The sequence below is a fragment of the Cibotium barometz genome, chromosome 62, assembly GCF_041138505.1.
Source record: "Cibotium barometz isolate CiBa-2024 chromosome 62, ASM4113850v1, whole genome shotgun sequence".
NCBI lineage: Eukaryota > Viridiplantae > Streptophyta > Polypodiopsida > Cyatheales > Cibotiaceae > Cibotium > Cibotium barometz.
In genome coordinates this window covers 15152335-15168794 of record NC_141107.1, presented here as the reverse complement: position 1 = coordinate 15168794, position 16460 = coordinate 15152335, and the positions used below count along the sequence as shown (strand labels likewise).

General features: G+C 47.6%; 1 protein-coding gene across 1 annotated transcript in view; it reads right to left on the bottom strand.

Moving 5' to 3' along the window:
• LOC147604175 (calcium-dependent lipid-binding family protein) overlaps window positions 1-16460 on the bottom strand; it is a 228966-nt gene that overhangs the window by 163342 nt on the left and 49164 nt on the right. The window lies entirely within an intron of this gene.

Here is a 16460-nt window from a genome sequence, read left to right as displayed (position 1 = left end):
TGGTCTTCTCCCTGCATCCGGCCCATCCACCAGTCTTCGGCACTACCAACCACCTCTCCAGCTGCTTTACGTGCCAGTGTCATGGCCCTGTGAAAATGGAGCAGGACAAGTGTGGGCATGGTGGTTGCAGAGTCAGAATATTTTATGATTCACATGGGGGGTGCCCGGACAGAGTTTAAGATGTGTGGACATCCCTAGGTGTGAAGGGGGGAACTAGAAACATTAAGTTTTAATGTTTATTGAAGTTTGCCCCTAGGCCTTAGTGGCCCTAGGAACTTATTAAAGTTTGGGGCCCTAGGGATTAATTTTGGGGAGGAGTGTTTCTCTCTCCTCTCTCTCTCTCTTCCCTTTTTGGGGAGTCGTGTAGCAAAAGTGGAAGAGCCTTCATGCGCATGTTCCCTAGCGTGGAAAAGCACAAGGGAAGGAAGAGGCGACTGCTGGAGATTGCTGGCTGCTGTTTTCACTGTGCAAACCAGCCGTACAGCCCTGTACGGACAGGCTGCAGGCTTCTTCTTGGTCCACGCTTCACATAGGACTTGCTGCTGATTCCTTTCTCTGCTGGATACTCTGCGCACAGGCCAGTACAGGCTGTACCAGCAAGTACACAGCCCGTACCCTACTGTACGACTGCCGTACAGTGTACGGACAGTCAGGTGCAGCAAGTACAACTGCTGTAGGCGGCGTAAACAGGTGCTGGACAGGTCTGTGTACTCAGATTCAGGCAGGTACAGGAGTGGACAGCGGACTGTTTGTGCAAGTACGACTCCTGGCACGTATCCCGAGGCGGTACAAACGGGTACAGTGCTGATTTTCAGATCTGTATTTTTCAAGGACAGCATAAGAGTGAACATCAGGAGGTGGATACAGGCAAGTACAAGCACACGTGTGAAGCAGGGTTGTGGATACAAGTGCCTGCAAGTACAGATTGGTGCTGTTGCTTCCTCCAGTGTTGTTTCATGAGCTGAACTTGGTAAGCTCTGTTTCTGTTCATCTATCTCTCTTTCTACTGCTTGATGTCTGTTGCAGATATGTGTTATCTGGCCCCTTGTGAGAGGAGGGGTATGGCAGATTGACAAGGGTTGAGACAGAGACTGGACAGCACATGTATGTTTGAGCTGAGAAGATGTATCATGCACTTGAGTTATGCCAGATGTATGCCCATGGCTGGCCTGCTTAGTGATCTTGGCTGATCAGAGGGAGGCACAGTGTGTTGTTTGAAGACACAGATCTGTGTGCATAGATCCTCTGTGCTGAGAAGGATTTGTGGGCCGTCAGATTGGACTTACAGGTGTAAACTCTTGGCTGGTCTTTGTGTTGTACTCAGCCATTCATTTTATTATAATTGAATAAAGAAATACCGCAAGGGGCGCCAAGCTTTGGGGCCAACAGGTGTCGCTGTGTTTTCAGATTTAGGCACTCTAGCTCCAATCTGTGTTTTGTTTCTCATCTAGACTACAAGTGGACGGGTGATTGCTTCTACCGCCCTCTGGTTTTCTATCAGAGGCCGGTTTCTAGGTTCCGTCCCCGGGACCAATCATCAACTTTCTGAAGGGGGTGAGCTCGTGGTTGCTTTGAAGAAAGCCATCGCTGAAAATTCAGCAATCATGTCTGATACAGAGGAAGAGTACTTCTATCATGAAGAAGAAGAGCAAGAGACTTCTCCTGAAAGAGATGTATCTGAGGATATTTTTGCAGGAGAACAGGCTGCAGATGTTGAGCCTTATGAGGATGTAACACAGCCAGAAGATGTGCATGGTAAAGAGGATGATGATGCTCGGTTCAAAGATCGCTTGGCTAGTGTTATGGATACTTTTATGCAGCTCACACAGAGCGAGAGATTTGCTGAATTTTTGAGATCTCGCACAGAGCCCCGCACAGAGCCCCAGAAAAAGAAGAAGAAGGTTCGTTCGAAGAATCTTCCTCAGGGTCATAGTGGTGCCATCCCACAGGAACCATCTTTTGGCCAGTTTCCGAATATGCAGCATGCTTATGGTGCAAACTCTCAGAGTTCCTTCTATGGACAGCCACCTATTCCTCAGCAGAACATGCATCCAGGTTATTTTGGTGGTGGCTCGGTGTTCCAATCCATGACTGGGGGTTATCCTCAGGGAGGCATGGGTATGTATGGGCCTTTTGGAGCCAATTTTCAGCCTGGCATGCAGGGGAATATGTATGGTGGTATGCAGTCCGGTATGGCTGGAAATATGTTTGCAGGCATGCAACCTGGGATGCAAGGCAATATGTTTGGTGGCATGCAGCCAGGTATGCATAATGGAATGTATGGAAACATGGCTGGAATGTATGGTATGCCTGGCATGGGAATGGCAAATGTTGACCCAATGATGGGTATGAATGTTGGGGGCAGCAATCTTACGAAACCACTTCCATATGATAATCTAACGCCTATGGGAAAGGCGAAGGATTACAAGGAAGGGGGAGCTGCAGTGAAGTTTGACACTTTCAGTGAGGCCAAGGATAAATTGAAGGCACTTATCTTTTTACAGCAGTTTGATGCTGCTTTTTCTGGTGGGAATTATACAGAGTCCTCTAAGGTGAGGAAAGCTGCCACTTTTCTCAAGGGCAATGCTTTGCAGTGGTGGTCTACTCTTCTTTTGCAGGGCATAGCACCCACCACATGGGTCCAATTCAAACATGTTTTCTCTTCCGTATGGCTCACATCTACATTTGAGGTGGATGTTATGACAGCATGGCACAAGCTAGATGCTTCAAAGTGTGATAGTTTGGAGGATTATAACAAGAAGTTTTGGGAAGCTCTACTCCCAGTGACTTCTTATCGTGCCGTGCCATTATCTGAGCAGGTTGAGAAGTATTGTTGTGGGCTGCCCAAGGAGGTACGAGATTATTGTATAAAGACGAGTAACGAACATGTCACAAATGATTGAAAATGCTATGACAGCTAATGCGTTACTCACGGGTGGTTCATCTGGATTTAAAGGCAGTAAGAAATTGGGCAAGAAAGCTGAAAAATTTGGGCATGCTTCTCGTGATACTAAAGGGTCTTCAGAGACAAAGTATAAGAAGTTGCCAATGCCCAAAAGGACTTCTGAGGAAAGACAGGCTTTGAGAGATGCTCAAAAGTGTTTTTACTGTACTGAAGAGGGGCATATGTCATTCAATTGTCCCAAAAGAACGTCCAAAAAGGACCCTGACAATAAAGGAGAGCCCAAGCCAAAGAAACCAAAGCTGCAGGCTTAGTTCCTGATCTTGTGGGGGAGCAGCTAAGTGGTGAAGCTACAGAGTTGTGCAGGGCATGGGGCAAAGTGAGAGATCAGAATGCTTTGATCTTCTTTGACACAGGTGCTAGAGCCAACTTCATTTCACCAGATTTGGCTGGCCGATTGGGGATTCGCGCAGAGGAGATGGGGCCGTTACATGAGGCTAATATGGCTTGTCCAGGGTATGCAGAACCCGTTACTCCTATCATTGGGAAGCTTCGGCTTCATTTGCAGGGTTATGTGGACAGCGAGGAGTTCTTCATCATGCCTTTGGATGGCTGTGATGTTTGCCATGGTGCCACAGGGTACATGCGGTGGTGGATACTTACAATAGGAAAATTACTCTGACTCATAGAGGGAAAGAGCATGTATTGGATGTAAAACTCAAAGGGGAATCTGTCCCTATTGTATCCGCTTCGGCGATTTCATCAGTAATGAAAAAGCATCTTTCCGCGTACTTGATTTATGTAAAGGATGCACAGGATGATGAGTCTAAATCTAATTTGTCAATGTTAGATAAGGACAGGGCTGATTTCTTAAGTGGGTTTCAAGACTGTTTTTCTGAGTCATTGCCAGGAGAATTACCTCCTGAGAGGCCAGAAGATCATGCTATAGATCTGATTCCTGGTAGTACTCCACCGAATAGACCGCCGTACCGTGTTAGTGCAGCCCAACAAGAAGAGATTATGAGTCAGGTGCAGGAGCTATTGAATAAGGGGTTGATTCAGCCTAGCTCATCACCCTTTTGCTCACCTGTGCTCTTAGTGCAGAAGAAGGATGGTTCTTGGCGCATGTGTATAGATTACAGGGCGCTGAATAAGAATACCATCAAGAATCGATTCCCCATACCGAGGATCGATGACATCTTGGACCGCTTACAGGGCTCCACAGTTTTTAGTCGTATTGACTTGAAAAGCGGGTATCATCAGATACGCATTAGACCCGAGGATGTGCATAAGACAGCATTCCGAACCACGTTTGGGTTGTATGAGTTCTTGGTTATGCCCTTTGGTTTAACGAATGCGCCTGCCACATTTAACAGAATGATGGACAGGATTTTCAGGCCTCATAGAGAGTTTGTGGGCACATTCTTTGATGATATGATTGTGCATTCACGAACTGAGGAAGAGCATAGAAGGCATTTGGCCATTGTGTTTGCAGAACTCAGAAACCATAGGTTGGTGGTTAATGGCAAGAAGAGTGAGTTCTTTTTGCAGGAGATACATTTCTTGGGGCATATTGTGTCTGGTCATGGAGTCCGTATGGATCCAGCAAAGGTGGAAGCAATACTTAATTGGCCAGCTTTGAGGACCGTGCATGATGTACGCAGCTTTCTAGGATTGTGTTCCTATTACAGGCGTTACATACGGCACTTTGCTGAAATTGCTTCGCCTCTTCATGCTTTGACGAAGAAAGCAACTCCGTTTAGATGGGCTGATCGGGAAATTACAGCATTCAAAAAGCTCAAATAAAAGCATACTTCGGACCCAGTATTGGTGTTACCGGACCTCCGAAAGGCTTTTGTTGTCCAGTGTGATGCATGTGGAAGTAGCATTGGTGCAGTTCTCATGCAAGAGGGACATGTCATAGCCTATGAGAGTAGAGTTTTGCAAGATGCTGAGAAGCATTTACAGGTGTATGAGAAAGAGATGTTGGCTGTAATTCACGCTCTTTCTACATGGAAACACTACTTGCTTGGGGCTGATTTCACTGTACAGACAGATCATCAGACCTTGCGTTACTTCCTCACGCAGACTAAGCTTTCAGAGAAGCATATGCGTTGGGCAAACTTTTTGTCAATGTTTCACTTCCAGATTGTGCATGTGGAAGGCAAAAAGAATGTAGTGGCAGATGCTTTGTCGCGCAAGCCCCAGGTCTCTGCAGTTTCACTTGCTTATCATCATGAGCTTGATGAAATGAAAGAGCAGTATGCCCATGATGAGGATTTTGAAAGGTTGTATGATCAAATGTCTGAGGGTCAGCGGCATGAGCATTACTCTCTTAGAGATGGGTTTTTATTGATGCATGGCAGACTGTGTTACCAGGCCATTGCGACTCAAGGTTATGATTGAAAGTCATGCTCCACCGTATGCAGGTCATAGAGGTATTGACGCCACGGTCAAAGCAGTGGAGACTTTCTTTTATTGGCCAACCTTGAGAAGAGATGTTGATGCCTTTGTGAGGCAATGCATCGTATGTCAGAAGGTAAAGTTTGACCGTCAGAAGACACCTGGGTTATTACAACCTTTACCTATTCCGGATAGACCTTGGGAGAGCATTGCCATGGATTTTGTATTTGATCTTCCACGAACACAAACGGGAAATGATGGCATCTGGACTATCTTATGCAGGTTCAGTAAGCAGGCTCATTTCATTCCCGTGCGGAAGACAGTTAAAGTGGATCATATGGTGAAGTTGTTCATGGCGAACATCTTCAAGTATCATGGCTTGCCTACGTCTATCATTAGTGACCGTGATCCACGGATGACGAGTTTGTTTTGGAGAGGGTTGTTTGACAACATGGGTACAACTCTCAAGTTTTCATCGTCATTTCATCCACAGACAGATGGTCAGTCAGAAGAGGCTAACTCTACAGTGTTGGATCTTCTCAAGTGTTATGTGTCAGAGCACAAGCAACAATGGGAAAAGTATCTTCCTTTGGTGGAGTTTGCATATAACAACACTGTACATAGCTCGACAGGCAAGGCGCCTTTTGAGATTGTAGAAGGAGGGAAGAAGGTACCGCCCATTTTGCATACAAAGGATAAGATCTTTGAGGCTGATCAGTATGTGGAGAGCTTGGATGAAGCTTATCGGAGAGTTAAGTTGGCCCTCCAGAAAACTCGGCAGAAGCAAAAGAAAGCCGCAGACCGTCACACAGACGTGATTTACAGTTTGCATTGGGTGATTGAGTTCTTTTGCGCTTTGAAAAGGCTAGACTCAAGAAGATGAAGGGTAAAGAGCGCTTATTCCCTAAGTTGAGCATGCGTTATTATGGGCCTTTTCAGGTTTTGGAAAAGATTGGTGAGATAACCTATCGATTGAAGTTACCAGATCACTGGAGGATTCACAATGCTTTTCACGTGAGTCTTCTTAGACCTTTCCGTGGGGATGTGCCTGAGGATGTATCAGATGAGGCTCAGCCGGAAGTTGAGGAACTTGATGAGGTTCTGATTCCAGAGCAGATACTGGCACATAAAGAAAGGAAGGTACGAGGTAAAGTTTCCCGTCGCTATCTTGTGAAGTTCAAGAACTATTCACCGATGGATGCGAAGTGGATGGAGGAAGGTGACTTAACAGATTCACCTCAGGTTTTGCAGCTTTATCTCGATGCCTTTGAGTTAGAGCCGACTCTTATTGTGGCTCATTCAGGTTCAGCAGAGCATGGGTCTGGAGCATTACCTGATGCTCAAGAGGGGGGTAGCACCTCCACTCCCTTGATACAGACAGGCTCAGATGACATCTAGAGGTTGCTTGGTGCAGATTTTATCTCATCCGAAAGTACTGAGGCTGACAGTACATCTGTTTATGGGACTTCTATGATATATGTGTACTAGTCACATGGAGATTGTTGTGGATATGTATGGTTCACAGTGGTATACAACTTGGACTATTACTATGCCATTGGTTTGCAGTGAATGATGATACATGTGTACGGCTTAGAGAGATTGGGACGCTGATCTTGTCATATTGTATATTTCACTTTGGATATTTTGATGCATCACCAGAATGCAATCGAGGACGCTTGCCATTTTTCAAGAGGGGGGTATGTCATGGCCCTGTGAAAATGGAGCAGGACAAGTGTGGGCATGGTGGTTGCAGAGTCAGAATATTTTATGATTCACATGGGGGGTGCCCGGACAGAGTTTAAGATGTGTGGACATCCCTAGGTGTGAAGGGGGGAACTAGAAACATTAAGTTTTAATGTTTATTGAAGTTTGCCCCTAGGCCTTAGTGGCCCTAGGAACTTATTAAAGTTTGGGGCCCTAGGGATTAATTTTGGGGAGGAGTGTTTCTCTCTCCTCTCTCTCTCTCTCTTCCCTTTTTGGGGAGTCGTGTAGCAAAAGTGGAAGAGCCTTCATGCGCATGTTCCCTAGCGTGGAAAAGCACAAGGGAAGGAAGAGGCGACTGCTGGAGATTGCTGGCTGCTGTTTTCACTGTGCAAACCAGCCGTACAGCCCTGTACGGACAGGCTGCAGGCTTCTTCTTGGTCCACGCTTCACATAGGACTTGCTGCTGATTCCTTTCTCTGCTGGATACTCTGCGCACAGGCCAGTAGAGGCTGTACCAGCAAGTACACAGCCCGTACCCTACTGTACGACTGCCGTACAGTGTACGGACAGTCAGGTACAGCAAGTACAACTGCTGTAGGCGCGGCGTAAACAGGTGCTGGACAGGTCTGTGTACTCAGATTCAGGCAGGTACAGGAGTGGACAGCGGACTGTTTGTGCAAGTACGACTCTTGGCACGTATCCCGAGGCGGTACAGACGGGTACAGTGCTGATTTTCAGATCTGTATTTTTCAAGGACAGCATAAGAGTGAACATCAGGAGGTGGATACAGGCAAGTACAAGCACACGTGTGAAGCAGGGTTGTGGATACAAGTGCCTGCAAGTACAGATTGGTGCTGTTGCTTCCTCCAGTGTTGTTTCACGAGCTGAACTTGGTAAGCTCTGTTTCTGTTCATCTATCTCTCTTTCTACTGCTTGATGTCTGTTGCAGATATGTGTTATCTGGCCCTTTGTGAGAGGAGGGGTATGGCAGATTGACAAGGGTTGAGACAGAGACTGGACAGCACATGTATGTTTGAGCTGAGAAGATGTATCATGCACTTGAGTTATGCCAGATGTATGCCCATGGCTGGCCTGCTTAGTGATCTTGGCTGATCAGAGGGAGGCACAGTGTGTTGTTTGAAGACACAGATCTGTGTGCATAGATCCTCTGTGCTGAGAAGGATTTGTGGGCCGTCAGATTGGACTTACAGGTGTAAACTCTTGGCTGGTCTTTGTGTTGTACTCAACCATTCATTTTATTATAATTGAATAAAGAAATACCGCAAGGGGCGCCAAGCTTTGGGGCCAACAGGTGTCGCTGTGTTTTCAGATTTGGGCACTCTAGCTCCAATCTGTGTTTTGTTTCTCATCTAGACTACAAGTGGACGGGTGATTGCTTCTACCGCCCTCTGGTTTTCTATCAGAGGCCGGTTTCAGCCAGTGACACTTGAGACGGCCTCCAACTCTGCACTGCGCTCTAGGCTCTCTCTCTCGTCAGCATCCACTCTCTGCCTGCAGTCGTCGCCCACACAAAACCAGCCACCCTCTCTTCAGAGGGCACCCCACCAGCTAACCCTCAACTTCAGCAGCTCTCGCTCTCTGTGTCGTGACCAGCAGCTTCGCCAACCACAGAGCCTCTGCAGCTTTCCTTGCTCGTCAGCTTCTCTCTCACAAGGCAGCAACCCCTTAGCAAGAAGAAAGGTAAAGTGAAGGAAGAAGGGGATGTAAAGATCAAGCAGAAGAGGAAGTCTCGTAGGAAGTTTCAGGTAACTGATTTTCCACTAGGGGTTGGGCAGAAAAGCTACAAAATTTGCAGGAGGACATGGCTGGAAGGAAGGCTAACCAGAAGCCTGTTGATGATGAAAGGGAAAGTGAAGCTGATTCGAGTGTTGATGACACGACCAGTAGCACCACTACTAGTGAGGGAAGAGAGGATACTTCATCCAGTGAGGAGGATGCAAACATGGATGCCCTGGTTATTGATGAGGAAGTGCTTGGTGATGAGGTTGCCCAACAAGAAGAGGCCATACAGGAAGAATGCGAGGAGGTACAAGTGAATCATGAGCAAAGGTATGCATGTGATGTGAATGAGTCTGCTTTTGAGTCTTTGGATGATGTACCTTTATGGGATGAGTGGGATATATAGAGTCTGCAGGATGATGAACCAGAGTTGGAGTTGGATGACCAGATGTGCATTAATGTTAAGAAAGCCACGACCAGAATTGATGCTATGAAAGAAGAGCAACGCCAGCAGACTATGAATGAGATTGATGCTATGGATGAGATTATGGATGCTGTGATAGATGAATTTCTTATTGGCCTTGATGAAGATGAGGATACAGGAACAGAGGTGGATGCTTTGGGAATGGTGCCTTTTGAAGAGGAGTTTGTTTTGCCTGTAGTGGTTGGCTTTGATGGTGATGCTTCTTATGTGGATGGACAAGAAAGTGTTATGGTGCAGCAGGTTTTTCTTGATGAAGCTTTCATCAGTTTTTACCCTCAACAGGAATTACTTCACTGGTTCTCCAATGTTGGTGTTGATCATATCAGTAATTTTGGAATTGAGATGAGGAAGGATGGTATGTATGTGAAGAGCTTTGTTTCCAGAAGATCTTATGTTATGTTGTGGGATGTGGGATGGAAAATTATGCCTGTGGAAGATGACAGTGTTTCTTTGATCACATGGAATAGAGATGTTTTGGTTACCCTGTATGATGCTCAAAGGATTGACGGAGCGGTGTGCATTTTTTAGAGGTATTTTAAAAACCCCTTAACTAAAATTTTCCCCCCAATAAACAACCCCTCTTTACTAAATGATTTTTTTCTAAAATTGAATTAAAAAACCCCTATTGTTGTTAATGTAATTGTGTTAATTTTTCTCAATGTATCTAATTAAAAAACCCCTCCTATTGAACTCACGTGTTACACTAACATTTTTTGAGTTGAACCCCCCGAGAAGAAAACACACACACACACACGAGAGAGAGAGAGAGAGAGAGAGAGAGAGAGAGAGAGAGAGAGAGAGAAACACAAGAGAGATGAATGGCTGAATTTTCTTCTTTCTTCTTCTCTTTTCTATAACCATATAACTAAAAAGATATGCGTACATACTATAAACGTGGTCATATGCTTTTTGCTGCTGATCATGAATGATTCAGCAGGCTAGGGGTTGGGCAAAGTATGTCAGGCAAAAATCTGAAAGGTGTTTTGAGTCTGTGTACATATGGGATGCATGGTTTGCGGATAAGCTTTGCTCTGAATGCCCTGGCAAATGTATAGAGCGCGTGGTTTTGCAGTGAGCTAGTATGCGTGTCGTTTTTTTGGGAGCAGATGCTGGAGATTTGGAAGTTTTTTATTGCAACAGTGTGGTGTGCGGGTGGTTACCAAATGCAGGGCACTGACTGCAATGGTCGTATTTGGTAATAATGATGCTGCTAATTGATGGCTGTGGGCAGCATTGTTTTGGAAGGTTGTGGGCGCCATTTGTTCAGGAAAAATACAAGGAAAGGAGGAGCCCTTGTAGCATTGTGGGGCCATCCTTGAGGCTTTGAGGCTTTAAAAATAAAAAATATATATGAATTAACGTGGCCAACTTGTGAAGGGTCCACGTTGGGGTTCATTTTGGCTGCCAGCACACCATCTAGAAGGTGGTGGCGAAGACGCAAAGCTGTGAAGATGGCCGCCTCGTGAAGGGAGAGAGACCGCTGCTGGAATCGTGCAGGTACCGGGCGCGAACAAGGGATAGTAGCCCTTGTGAGAAGTCGCCTGGCTAGGGGGATTCTGCAGACCACGGCGTGGAAAAGAAAGGTTGGCCGCCTTGTGCAAAAAGGCTCTCTGTAAGGTGTGCTGGCGGACGCACAGGGTTAGCTGGCGGCGCAGAAGGGCTGGCGACGGCTGGGTGAAGACGCCTTGATGAAGACATTGGGCAGCTGTGGTTGGCGATGACAACCGGGAGAAGCCGGTAGCTGGAGGTGGACCGCCAGGAGGGTTAAAAGCCGCCTAGGACAGCGGAGCTGAAGGTGTTGCAGCGAGTGTGGAGAGCAAGCAGTCGGGCTGGTGTGGTAGCCGCTGGGTGCGCAGGTGCAGCTGGCGAAGACGGGGAGGTTAGGAGCTGCCTTGGTACGAAGGACTGGTAGTCAGTTGAGAAAGGCTGGCTGCAGGCAAAGAGATGGACTGGTCGATGGGCCAGATACTCTCGAGGGTGACCACATCTATCACCTTAGTTTTACCCTTCTCCTCATTTGTCAATCCACTGGTCCCTGCTTGACCTTTAATTTCAATTCCATAATCATTTGCCCTATCGGGAATCTGAGAGGGTAAGGGATACATATCACCTCCCATTCGCTGAGGCTTATCACAGTCTGTACTTAGATGTCCAAGTTCACCACAATTCCAGCATGTAGGAATAAACCGTCTACCCCTGTCAAAACCACGGCCACGTCCATAGCCTGTTGTCTACCCTTCAACTCCTTCCTGATTATAGCCTCTGCCTCGGCCACGTCCTTCCTTATCACAATCTGTACTTAGATGTCCAAGTTCACCACAATTCCAGCATGTAGGAATAAACCGTCTACCCCTGTCAAAACCACGGCCACTTCCATAGCCTGTTGTCTAACCTTCAACTCCTTCCTGATTATAGCCTCTGCCTCGGCCACGTCCACCACCTGTGTTTTCCATCATCTTCAAGCTCAGATTCTTCATACAATCCACCATTTGCCTCATGTCCTGTTGAAGCCTTTCATCAGAAGCTGTAACAGCTATGGGTGCCACCTTGGTCCCTTGTGGTGTGACATTATTCACCTGAACTTCTGTTGGTTGCACTCTTTCCAGCACGGTTCTCATCGGTACTGCTTCTACCCTTCTCATTTCAGACCTTACTGCCACTGGAACCATCCCCAGCTGGTTCATCCGTTGCAATTTCCAATCCTTTGATTTGGCAATCTCCACTGCATCCTCATAAGATCTGGGCTTCTTTAATTCCACCTTCCAACGAATGCCTCCCTTCAATCCTGCAATAAAACGATCCTTCTTCATCATGTCCGAAGGTACTTGATTCTCCCCCAAAGCCCTGCACAAAGTCTCCCACAGCAAAGAGAATTTCTTCACATAATCATCAATTGGCTCCAATTCACCCTGTATCAACCCCTGCACTTCATGCCAAACTCTATCTGGATCCTCAATCTTCTTGAACCTGTTCAAAGGTGCAGTCTTCAATCCATCCTCAGTCATTAGAATGCGTGGCTCAGCATCCTTTAACGACTCTTCAAAAGTCCTGTACCAAATCCTTGCATCCCCCTTCAAGCAAATATTCAGCAACCGCAACACCTGTGCCGGCTCATTGATGTGATTACTTATGCATGCAACCTCCATCCTTTCAAGAAAATCTGCTACATCTTCATTAGGCCCACCAAAAAACTCTGGATACGATATCATTATTATCCTCAAGCTTCACCTTCAAATCCCAAGAAAAACTGGAAACACCTTCCTTCAATCTCTTACTCTGGGGCATACACCCTCGTAAGAGAAATACCTGAGCTATCCTCAGTGGGGGCGCCAGAAGAATGAGAGGTGAAAAAAAGAAAAAAAAGAACCACTGCCTCTATAGCCCTTCATCTCCCAAACTTGGAAATACAAACACAACGGAGGCACCACCAGCCACCCACCGGCTGGAACACCACCCACCCACACCAGAAAGATAGCTCAAAACCACGATAGACAGTTGATCATTCAGCAAAAAAACATACACAGCACCATACACACTGTATAAACTCAGCAATTATACCAAAAACCAGGACTCTGGCCAGGATTTACTGCCAAGGGAATTCACCCTTGCGTCTGACAACCAAGCCTCTGTCTCCCGTTCTTTGTTTCTCTTCAGAGGGCGCCCCACCAGCAACCCTCAACTCTCTGGTCTTCTCCCTGCATCCGGCCCATCCACCAGTCTTCGGCACTACCAGCCACCTCTGCAGCTACTTTACGTGCCAGTGACACTTGAGACGGCCTCCAACTCTGCACTGCCCTCTAGGCTCTCTCTCTCGTCAGCATCCACTCTCTGCCTGCAGTCGTCGCCCACACAAAACCAGCCACTCTCTCTTCAGAGGGCGCCCCACCAGCTAACTCTCAACTTCAGCAGCTCTCACTCTCTGTGTGTCGTGATGACCAGCAGCTTCGCCAACCACAGAGCCTCTGCAGCTTTCCCTGCTCGTCAACTTCTCTCTCACAAGGCAGCAACCCCTTGTATCTGGCCCATCGACCAGTCCATCTCTTTGCCTGCAGCCAGCCTTCCTCAACTGACCACCAGTCCTTCGTACCAAGGCAGCTCCTAACCTCCCCGTCTTCGCCAGCTACACCTGCGCACCCAGCGGCTACCACACCAGCCCGACTGCTTGCTCTCCACACTCGCTGCAGCACCTTCAGCTCCGCTGTCCTAGGCGGCTTTTAACCCTCCCGGCGGTCCACCTCCAGCTACCGGCTTCTCCCGGTTGTCATCGCAAACCACAGTTGCCCAATGTCTTCATCAAGGCGTCTTCACCCAGCCGTTGCCAGCCCTTCTGCGCCAGCTAACCCTGTGCGTCCGCCAGCACACCTTACAGAGAGCCTTTTTGCACAAGGCGGCCAACCTTTCTTTTCCACGCCGTGGTCTGCAGAATCCTCCCAGCCAGGCGACTTCTCACAAGGCGGCTACTATCCCTTGTTCGCGCCCGGTATCTGCACGATTCCAGCAGCGGTCTCTCTCCCTTCACGAGGCGGCCATCTTCACAGCTTTGCGTCTTCGCCACCACCTTCTAGATGGTGTGCTGGCAGCCAAAATGAACCCCAACGTGGACCCTTCACAAGTTGGCCACGTTAATTCATATATTTTTTTTATTTTTAAAGCCTCAAAGCCTCAAGGATGGCCCCACAATGCTACAAGGGCTCCTCCTTTCCTTGTATTTTTCCTGAACAAATGGCGCCCACAACCTTCCAAAACAATGCTGCCCACAGCCATCAATTAGCAGCATCATTATTACCAAACACGACCATTGCAGTCAGTGCCCTGCATTTGGTAACCACCCGCACACCACACTGTTGCAATAAAAAACTTCCAAATCTCCAGCATCTGCTCCCAAAAAAACGACACGCATACCAGCTCACTGCAAAACCACCCGCTCTATACATTTGCCAGGGCATTCAGAGCAAAGCTTATCCGCAAACCATGCATCCCATATGTACACAGACTCAAAACACCTTTCAGATTTTTGCCTGACATCGGCTTGCTCACGGGTGGAGGAATGGGCGGTAATCGTGAAGCGGTGACTGAGGCAAAAGACTTCTTACTTTCCATGTGTTGCTGCTGATAAAGGAGAGGGCTGTTGGTGGAACGAGTCCCCCCTCAAGGGTACCCTCTCCCCTTTGGGGGAGACTCAGAAAATGCGACCTACAAGATGCTCAGCTACAGGTGCAGGGGAGAGTTATGTTGCTACCTTAGGGGCCTGAGCAAGGGTGGGTGGGGAAAGGGGGCGCGGGGGTGCAGGCGGGCGAAATGCAGGCAGAGAGAGAGAGAAGCGAAGAGAAAGGGGGCGAAGAGAGAGAAGCGAAGCGGGGGAAAGGGGGCGCAGAGGTGCAGGTGGGTGAAATGCAGGCAGAGAGAGAGAGAGAAGCGAAGAGAAATAGGGGGGGGGGGGCGAAGAGAGAGAAGCGAGGCGTGTGGGAAGAGAAAAGGGGGCGCAGAGGTGCAGGCGTGCGAAATGCAGGCAGAGAGAGAGAGAGTGGCCGTGATCTGCCACGTCCATGGCAGGAGTAAGCCTCTTGGTCCAAGTTCAAACCACAATAATCAATAATAACCCAAGAGTTACTTATATAGTGCTTATTGCTGCTATAAATAACAGTCCAATCATAAATAGCCAATAACCTTGGATTTATTAAATATGAACCTTGGCCACCCGAATCAACCTGCTTTCCCTAATGCCAGGGCTCCCCTAACCTTGCTAGATTAGTCCTTAACCCCAAGGGTTAGTCCTAGCTACATAACACCCGGGCACACATGCTTAATGAAGTGTGAAACTCGATTTTTATTCTATTTGGGCACTCTTTTGACTCCAGCTCCTCGGCATGGGAGGCCTGCATAGTTTGGGGGGACGACAAGAGTCATCTCTTCCAATTACAAGTTCATGGAGCACAATCCACGAGCTTGGGACAGAAAACAAAAAGCACAGAACCCCTCCACGTTAACAGACCGTGTTCCATCCATACGGGCACCATGTTTGGAAAGAGACCCTTGCCATTCTCGAACGTTCCATCGGAAATATCATTCACCTCGCGACTTTGTTTCATTAAAAGGGGTCACAAAGTGAAAGAGTGCACAGTGCAAAAGCAAAAGAGCACTAGAGTGTGCTGAATACAGAGTGCAAGAGAGAGAGATATGGAGCAACTATGCTGAATATACTGAAGCAATACAGTCCCAAGCAAGAGACAGAAGTTGTCTCATAAGTGAGGGAGCAAAAGATAGACAAGGCAAGATGAAAAAGTGAGAGGCCAACCCACCTATTTATAGGTGGGGAGAGCTGGCCGACTGGAGCTACTGAAGCTGTCCGACTGGAGGACTGAACTGGCTGACTGGGAAAAAAAAAACCATACGAGTTGGGAAAAATCCCAAAAGAATGTGTAAAATAGGGGTGGCCAGCCCACAATCAAGGGCCATGCAAAAGGGACCAAAAGGACACCAGAAATGGGCAGAAACTGGGGATGAATGTGCTAACACCCCCTCTCAGCACCACATGCTGAACAAACTCCGAGAAGCTGAAGAAGTCGTCCTCTGTCAAAGACAAAAGACAGGAAAGCTCCACAAGCAATCTCCACAGCAACTCACTTACAAAAGCAATACAACAAGCTGCCAGGTACACTGCTCCTCTAGAAGAAAACAACTTCTATCAAAGCGATGAAGCCAAACTGAAGGAGAACAACCAGCAAAAGCTGTCCAGAAAACGTAGCAAGCAGAAGGCTGCAAATCTGAGAAAAATGCAGAGGTTAAGGGGCTGTAAATAGGGCTAAATCTGCGGCAGCACATGGAATCGCTGAACCGGGAGCGATGATACCATGAAAGAGTGCACAGAGCGGAAGCAAAAGAGCACTAGAGTGTGCTGAATACAGAGTGCAAGAGAGAGAGAGAGATATGGAGCAACTATGCTGAATATACTGAAGGAATACAGTCCCAAGCAAGAGACAGAAGTAGTCTCATAAGTGAGGGAGCAAAAGATAGACAAGGCAAGATGAAAAAGTGAGAGGCCAGCCCACCTATTTATATGTGGGGAGAGCTGGCCGACTGGAGCTACTAAAGCCTGTTACTGGAGGACTGAACTGGCCTACTGGGGAAAAAGCCATACGGGCTGGGAAAAATCCCAGAAAAATATGTAAAATAGGGGTGGCCAGCCCACAATCAAGGGCCATGCAAAAGGGACCAAAAGGACACCAG